Raw genomic sequence first — 8720 nt, 5'->3', positions numbered from 1 at the left:
GGCACCGGGCGGGCTGCGGACGCTCCTTTCCGTTCCCTCCTCGGCTCCCTCTGCCCTCGTCCCCCGCGCTGCCGGACAGGCAGGGACGCCTCACCGAGGTAGGTTCTGTATCTGCTCCGCACACAAAGGCGCTGGCGCGGAGGGACGGGATATCCCAGCCCGGGGGGGCTGAGGGACGGCGGGTCCCAGGGAGGAGAGGCGGGAGCGGCGGGTCCCGGCCTGGGGGGGCACCCGCGCCTTCCTTCGTGAAGGGAAACACGGGGAGTTCGTCGTGGCTCCGCATAAATTAAAGGGGGAGCAAGCAGGAGGCTGCCCGGGGGTGTGTGGGGCTCCGGCGGTGCTGCCGGTCCCGCCGCCCCCGTGGGTGTCCCCGGCTCGCCGGGGCCGTGGAGCCAGTGGATGCTCGGTGTGTCCGTGGGGTGTTTGGCGTATTCTTGTGGGCAGCTTTGATCCTAGGGTGACTATTGAAGCCGTGGGAGCACCCCCATAGTACGGCGGGATCCGTGGGTGCAGGCTGGCAGGACTGGGGGAATGGGGGGTGGTAGACGGGAAGAGGAGTTGGAAAAGCAAATAAAAATGATAAATATTTTATTTCCTATACGTGATGCTCTGTAAAATGAGCATTCAGAGCAGCTGAACTTCTGGCGTGGGCAGTGGATGTCTTCTTACAGATCTTTAAAACAAGTAGAAGCTGGGAGTGGGACAAGCCCCGAGGAGCTGCTTCTCCTGTGTTCCCAGCGTTCCTACCTGGGTCTATCAAACTTTCCCTCGAGGACCCCGGAAATCCAAATGTCCAGGTTTTTTTCCTGTGCATTGGGTTGAAAGGCTGCGAGGATGGCCAGGGAAACTGCACGGAAGAATTGTGGGGCTGCATAAGGGGCAGAGATGCAGTACGGGAGCTCGGTGTGCTTGAACTACTTGTTTGCCTCAGCTATTGAATTTTTTTGTAGCTTAATGAGTTCTGGCATAAATCGATACTGTGCAAATGTGGCGTATGGCCGTGGCTGGCATTGGAGCCCTGTAAGCCCAGGGCATACTTGTGGCGAACTCTAGAGAACGGCAGAAACGTGAACTTTTGGGATTTCGTTGAGAATTCACATGGTCAAACAAAAAATTAACAAAAGGAGGAGATGATTCTGTGTGAGCATAGTGTGGTCGCAACATATAGTTTGTGGTGGGAGTATTGTTGAATAACTCTGGCAGTGGAGCTGCTCAGTGTTGTATTGTACATCTGTGTGTCCGCTGAGCCCTGTAGCACCACTCAGGACATTCAATTTTCGTTGACTTGGCAGAGGAGTCTGGAAAGATGTTCCTGAAAATGAAAATGATTGCTTGTGGATCTGGTAGGCAATTTGGGAGGCATTTAAACTGTCTCTAATTTCCTTGTGATGTGAACAGGACACTAGGAATCTGTTGCTTTATTGATGGATGTTTTTCTATGAACAGACAGTGTATGCTGTGAATGTGATGGCTGTTTGTTTGGTGTCAGCGATATTTGCTTAGGGACAATAAACAGTTGTTTGCTGAACTTTATTATAAAGAACCAGAAATGCCCCATATCTCCTGAAACAAAGCCTTTTTTGTCTTAATGCAACTGTGGGCCAATTTCATGCTTTGTGTAGTTCCACTGATGATGGTGGAGTTTTGCCAGGGATGATTTGGGCAGGTGAAATGTCACTTCTGTGTCCATCATGCTCAAGAGTAGTGTCAATATGTTGTCTTCAGCACTTGAGTATTGTTAAGTAAAATGGTATTCTGATGGTTCCCAAAAATTAGAAGTGGGAGAATCATTTCATCAGGTCCTCATGATATATTCCCATTTGCTTTCTCTCTCCTTTCTCAGATCTCACATCCCTTAATTTATTCTCTTCCTTCTTTTTCAGTCTTAGCATCTTTTTTCTCTATTCAAAATTAGGAAGTTTTCTCTGAAGTCCAGTTCACCTCCAAGCATTTAAAGGTTTTGAGACTGTGTTGAGCCCTGCACCACCCCTGCATGACTGGGTAAGTGGGGAGCTGTGTGGCTGCTGCAGTTGGGAGAGATCTTGCTCGTGCACGCTCTCCTTCACAATCTGATTTGTGTGGTGGCTCTCTCTGGTCAGTGTGTTTGCTGAAGTGGCAGATTGTTTGTCAGTCATGCAGGGGAACAGCCTGGCTTGAGACAGAGTGATAGACTGGGCTGGGGGTGGGGGAGTTTCTCAGTTTTTTACACACTGCCCATACTCAGGACATTGAGAAACTGGTTTTGAGAACAATCTATGACTTCAGTAAGGACAAGGAAATAACCTGAAAATTGGGGTAGGGGGAAAAATGGGGAAAGAGTGAAGGAAATAATCATGTTTTCTAGCTGTGGGAAGAGGAGTGGAACTGTTTAACCAGTAATTGGCTCTGACAGAACTTTGGCTGAATCAAAGTTTCAAAGAAAATATTTTATTGAATAAAGCTATGTTATCTTTGTACGCGGTTAACAGTATTAAATATGTGTGGCCAACTCTTAATCTGTTCTGGGACTGTGGTAGTTGTAAACAGAGCCAGTTCCAATGCTCAGCTTCTGCTGAGCTGTTTTGTATCTGACATCTCTGTGCTGTACAACTTTGGATCTATTTGCATCTCCTAAGAACACAAAGAGGAGAGAGCATGTTTGACATAGCTTACAGCTGATAACATTCTGACACAGTGTCAAAGAGCAGGATACATGCATGGTCTCACTGTGAAGAGGAAGAAAGTCAGTTATTAGTCTAAAGTTTGTTCTGGTTTGGCCAGACCTGGCCACAGTGTTTTTGACTGTCAGTGAAGTATGGTTTGCAGCACAGCATAATGTTGCAAGGAGCCTGCAACTCTTCTGTGTTTACTTAAAAGGTATGTAAGTTGGGGTTTTGATGTTTCATTTTGACACAAGACAGTGGAAGGATTCAGATCTGGGAAGAGAATTGTTCACAGTCTAAGCTGAACATAAAGGTGCAAATTTGATAGGAAAAACATATTTTTAGGTGAAAAATAAATTACCTGTTTAGAACTACGTTTATCAGTGATACTTCTACTTCCCATGTCTTGCATGCTCTTGCCAGGCTTATCTCTTCAAATGCATAATTTATATTAATCCTTCTAAAACCATGCTGAAGTGGATAGCATGTGTTCCCATTGTGGGGAAGGCACCTTCCCTTTGCAGATGGGGAATAAAAGCACAAGCAAGAAAATGAGTTGTCTGTAACCACACAGGAGTTGTGTAGTGGTGGAAGAACTTGGTGTCGTATGTCCTGAGCTGTTGGCTAGTGTTGAAATGAAAGTACTGCCCCTGCCAGAGGAAGCTGGAGAAGAGGCACAGCCCAAAAGGCACAGTGTGAAAATTGGTTGGGTTACCTGGCTGTGATGTACTCAGTGGTTGACTGCTCTTCCTTCACAACCATGCTGGTCTTTGTTAGACTGTGGAAAACAGGGGGGGTTTGTAGTGGTAAGTACTTAAACAAAGAGACTTAGCATACACAGGAGACAAGAGCGAAAAGAATGGATCATTTTACTTCTCCTTTCTATACCTGCCTTCAGAAAGTGGGTGCTGTTTTTACAGATGGGTCTCTGGCTGGGTCTTTGGGAAGGTCCTTTATCTGTCCCTCTGTACAGTTGTGTGTGAGCAGGTGCCAGCAGAAGGGCAGAGGAGACTTTGTGGAGTCAGGTAGATGACTCCACAAAGTCATCATGGCAAGATGAGGACTGTCTGTCATTGACCCCAGCAGCTGGGTGAAGTGATTTGAGTGCAGATCCCCACCCTGAGAGACCAGGCTTGTGCTTTTTTTTTTTTTTAAAGTGTTTTCTAAAGGGGTGGCTGCTTTTCATTGTGATATGCACAGACACTCACGTAGCTGCTTTTCTCCTCTGTCCTTCTCACCTGGCTGCTTTTCTGCTTTGGGTTGTTGGTTTGAAGGGCTGTGGGTGTTGCATGACAGCAGGGAGTGGCCTGTGGCAGATATCTTATGGGGCTATATGAGCAGGGAGCACTGGTGTCAGCAAAAAAAGGAAGGATGTGGTCTTTTCTTCCTTTTTCTCTGTAACTCAAAGCACTTGAGCTTACCTGCTACTTCTGTGCTCTTTGACTTTGGGAAAACTGAAGTAATTCTTTTCCTTACAGTGCTGTGTTTGGTGCTTGATGGTTATAATTTTGAAGTCAGTCCTGTTTGTAACTTTGGTTTCAAAACAACTTTTGTTCTTGTGCTTACTTGTTACTTCTTGTGCTTAGGCCAATGCTTTAAGTTTTGTGCAGTGAAGGATGGGACTCTCACAGGTGGGAGAACAGTGTTTCCAAGCTGTGACTATAAAAGAAGTTGTTGCAAAGATTTTGGAGCATTTGTGGGCAGTGCTATCTGCTGGTCTGTGTTGCATTTTAAAATAACTTTTGAAATCAGTATTTCCTCCACTGGTTTAGCCTGGGTGTGTAGCTGAAAGGGCAGGTTTTGTGGTGACTTGGTGTAGTTTGCTTGTAGCATAGATCTAGTCTGCAGCTGAGTTTCCTGAGTCTTTAGCAGGTCTTCAGCTTGCTTAGCTGGGACAAGGATCCTAGTTTTATGATGTTAGCAAGGAGCACAAATGCAATAACCTTTCCCTTGTTTAGCTTTATTTATTCTAGAAGCAAAACTCCTGGATTTGCTTATATTTTTAAAATGTCTTTGACAACATGAAGGCAGAAGGTTGCCTTTTGTGCACATACATGCTCCTCATCAAGGAAGAAATAGTGCAGTCATTTAGGAACAGTGGACAAATCCCTTTCATTTAGATGAGCTCAATTTCTTTATTTTTACATTTATACTGCAATTTTTTGGCAGCATATGTGCTTTCAGGATGAACTGTAAAACCTCTGTGCTGTCCTTTAGCAAATCTCAGCCATTTACATTTACAGCCTCTCTGTGTGAGCTGCATTAGAGTCCTGTAGAGAGCTTGTAGTGATGAAGCATGAAAAATGCTGCTGCTATGAGGGGTATTTTAATATCCTGGAGAACAACTTTATTGCTTGTTGTGGTGGGATGGATGTTTGACCTTGTACTGGGGAATTACTTACCTTTTTTGTAAACTATAGAGCTGAAACCCAGGAATGCTTCTGAAGGAGAAACTGCCCTCATGTTTGGCTTTATTTGAAGTAGTCCCTCTTCTTTGTATTATAATATATTTTAGGCAGGAAAAACTCAGTCTTGGAAGTGTTATGATGTAGAGGGGAACTTACTTTAAGCTTCTTTTCCTTACTTGATTATTTAGAGTTCTCCTGTGCCCCTTGAAGGATGTCCAGTTCACCATGCTTATGCCCACTGGTGCTGACTACCTCACCAGGTCAGCAGTGTCTGCCCTGAAGGGGAGGCAAACACGGCCCATCAAAGGTATTTCAATAGTCATGGCATTCAGTGGGTTGGCAAGAGGAGGATGATGATGGCAAATAATAGAACAATTCCTTTCATTCCTTGCCTGTGCAGTGAGTGGGCATTTGTCAGACCTCATGTACATACACAGGGTTTTTTTTGTTCTGGTGCTAATAATAAATAGAGTTCACAGCTCTGAGTAGCCAGGACGATGTGGCGAGAAGTGGGTCAAGACCATTCGTGTGTGCATAACTGCATTCCTAATCTAGGCCAGTGCCTGTGCTGGATGCTTCTAAACAAGCTGAAAAGATTTCAGGGAAGCTGGAGTTTATGCTGTCAGCTGGGTGAAGTGCACCTCTAGCTGACTGGAGCACTTAAGGACAGGGCTCAGAGCGAATGGTCTCGAGTAGCCTTGCGTGTTAGAAGGACCACAGAGGTACAGCTTTGCTGTTTAGTACTTCTGAAGAGTGAGGAGTTTAAGTCAAAGTAAACTTTCTTCTTCCTGGCTGGATGACTTGCTGAGCAGCCCTTTGAACATGTGCACTGCTCTGCTATTTCACTGAAATATGCCTCTGCTACCTCAGTTTCCTCTGAAGTGTCACTAGGAACAAAGATGACTTGCTTAATGACACACTGCATTGCTGCCATGAAAGTTCTTCAGAGAGTGGTTGAGCTCCTTGGTGCTATTCAAGGAAGAGTGAGTGCCTGCCCTCATCCTGAGATGCAGTTTGGGGCTTGGCTGCTGGTAGAAAAAGAAAGCCAGTTTTCATCTGAAGCCACTGAGATTTGGTGAGTTTATTTTCAGAGAGAATAGGGAGGAGGAGTTGATTGGGTTATGATTTCTTTTATGGTTCTATGCTTAGGGTTTTTTTTTTTAATCCTAGAGCTTTTTGGGGTTACTTGTCCTTGAAGAAGATCTATGTCATGTAAGGCAAGCTGTAATACACTTGCTTAACTCTCATAATACCTGGCACATCACTGCTGCTCCCTGAAAACAGTCTGTCAGAAATTTATACACGAGCTTGGATGTGAATGGAGAAAAGGATAGGGAAAGAGTCATGGTAGTTTTGCTATTTTCATTGTCTGGGAGGTGGTGTTTTAGTATCTAAAAGTAAACCAATCTTTTCTTCCCAGCCTCAAGTACATTTGAGGCCATCCCTGTCTAACATGCAGAAGCAAACAAATGCTGGGGGTTGTACCCAGTGTTGAAGGTGTGGGCAGTGGGCTTTGCCACATGAAGAGGTGACCTTTGGAAGGTGAGCGTGGCTTACCTTGGCACTGTCCCACCACTCTCCTGTGTCCTTTGTCATAGTGAGCAGCGCAGTGACACAGTATCTGATCAGAAGTGCTCAGGCCCAGGGAGTCTGGTGTGTTCTGGAAGGGAGCCCTGGCTGTGCAAGGATTGTCCTGTGAGTGATTTTTACCACATATGGCAACTGTGGGAGCCGGTGACTCTCCAAAGGCAGTGTTAACCTTCCCATTACTCTCTATTTATCTCTTTGTTCTTTCAAGTACAAGAAGGCTGAGCAAGTCATAAACTTCTTACACAAAATATGAACAAACATATTCTTCCTTTTTCAGAAAATATATTGAAATCAAACTTTGGAATTCAAGAAGATTAATTTCTCTGAAGAGTGGAAAGCATTTATCTCTTGGTGTGAAACTAAATCCTACTGAAAAGATGTTAAAAATATTTTCTGAAGTATAGCAACTCGAAAGGCAACCTTGAAGCTTGTCATGAAGACTGGACTTGGTGAATGTCTGTGCCTGTCAGTCTTAGGTGGAGGATTTAGTATAAAGGGTCAAAGCAGCGTTACAGATGCCATTGTATCAAAACTATTTCAGGGAAGCTCCAATCTGAGTTCTTGGGCCTTTCTTGCTTTGTTTGCAGCTAATGACTGATGCATCTGGGCATGAAGAGGGAGAGGTTAGAGGCATCACCTGGCCATGTTATATGCTACATCCTTTTCCTAATGGAGCAGAAGTTCTGTACCTTCAAAATTTCCTCTATAAATCCAACTTCCTGAGTGTACAATGACTGGTTTGGTTTTGGTTTGTTGGTTGGGATTTTTTTCGGTGCATTATGTAAACAAAATAAAATGAATTTCTCTGCTCAAGGATTTGAGGACAAGTTAGCACATGAAGTTAGAAAATAAGTGTGCCAATTATAGTTTTGTTTTCCAATGGCCTGAGGGTCCTTTCCACTTTATCACTGTTATAAAGAGATGGTCTCTGCCCTGAAGAACCTACATTTTAAGTAAGGAAGTGTGTGTGAGTGGATATTAGAGACAGAAAAAGGTGAAACATGTTGGTGTGAGAGCTGAAGAGGAAAAGATTTTCTTTCTATCAATACAGCTGCTTTGATAGTGAGACAGATTTTTACTTAAACTTCCAGTGTAGCATTACATATCTGGATAAAGCTGCTTCACTGCTTATGTTTATTGCACTACAGGAAAAAAAATTATCCCTGTAAGCTGCTCCAGATTGTTCTATATAATTTCCAGCTAGTTATGGCCTACTTTTTCTCTATAGAAGCACTAAAGAAGCATCTCCTCAACCTTGGTACCTATTTCCAGGTAACTAATAGCATTAACAGATGCAAGACAACATGTTCCTTTAGCTAAATGTAATCCATTTGCCAGCTTCAGCCAAAAATATTGCAGAAGAAACACTGGTCTGTATAGTAAGCCTAATTTTCAAAAAAAGTAGGGCTTAATACAAGTTACACCAGTGCATTTTTCCTAGAAAATTTCCAAAACTGTGTCACTTTAATTGTGTCATTTTAGAGCAGATGACTCTCAAACTGGGAATCAGCTCAAAATGCAGTCAGGGGTCAGTCAGGTCAGTGATACTTGGATACCTTTTTAAAGGAAGTGGGAGAAGAACTTCAGGATGGGGAAGTATTTAAGTCCTGGGTACTTGTGTGCTGTGGCAGTGGGCCATATGGATACCTAAGTAGCTAAATTTTTTGCTCAGAATTTAATTCCTGTGTCTGTCTTGTCTCTTCCTAATCCACTGCCATGATTTCCTGTGACTAAGTAGTTTTTCCTTCTCCCAAAGCCATCCCAGTGTTGGTAGCACGAAATGACTGCAGGCAGCAGCTGCCAGGGAGAAGCTCTTATTTCTGTGCTGCTGAGGGTGAGGTGGGTTCAGTGTGTGATGTACAACAGCTTTGCCCCAGAAGGATGCCCAGGTTTATACTGCTGTACTGATTAATATCTCAGTGTCTGGTGTACAAAATCCTTAATTGCTAAAGCATCCTCATATCAGCTTTCAGTAAAGTTGTTTTCCAAAACATTTTAGTTTTCATTCCCCACCACAGAATTATGAAAGAAAAAGGTGACTGGTTGCTGAAGAACAGGTGATGTCACCTGTTCTACTTTC

General features: G+C 44.1%; 1 protein-coding gene across 2 annotated transcripts in view; it reads left to right on the top strand.

Moving 5' to 3' along the window:
* Positions 1-6: 6 nt before the first annotated feature.
* Positions 7-8720, top strand: part of FAM107B (family with sequence similarity 107 member B) — a 59265-nt gene continuing 50551 nt past the window's right edge. Inside the window, exons 1-2 of one of the 2 annotated variants that reach the window (XM_015629409.3) lie at positions 7-98; positions 1916-2001. The gene's annotated coding sequence lies outside the window, so the exon portion shown is untranslated. The remainder of the gene's footprint in view (positions 99-1915; positions 2002-8720) is intronic. The other variant, XM_015629411.1, reaches the window with a different exon arrangement.

The sequence above is a fragment of the Parus major genome, chromosome 1A, assembly GCF_001522545.3.
Source record: "Parus major isolate Abel chromosome 1A, Parus_major1.1, whole genome shotgun sequence".
In the NCBI taxonomy this organism is placed as follows: domain Eukaryota; kingdom Metazoa; phylum Chordata; class Aves; order Passeriformes; family Paridae; genus Parus; species Parus major.
Note: the sequence above shows the minus strand (reverse complement) of the source record. Positions and strands in the feature narration are given on the sequence as shown.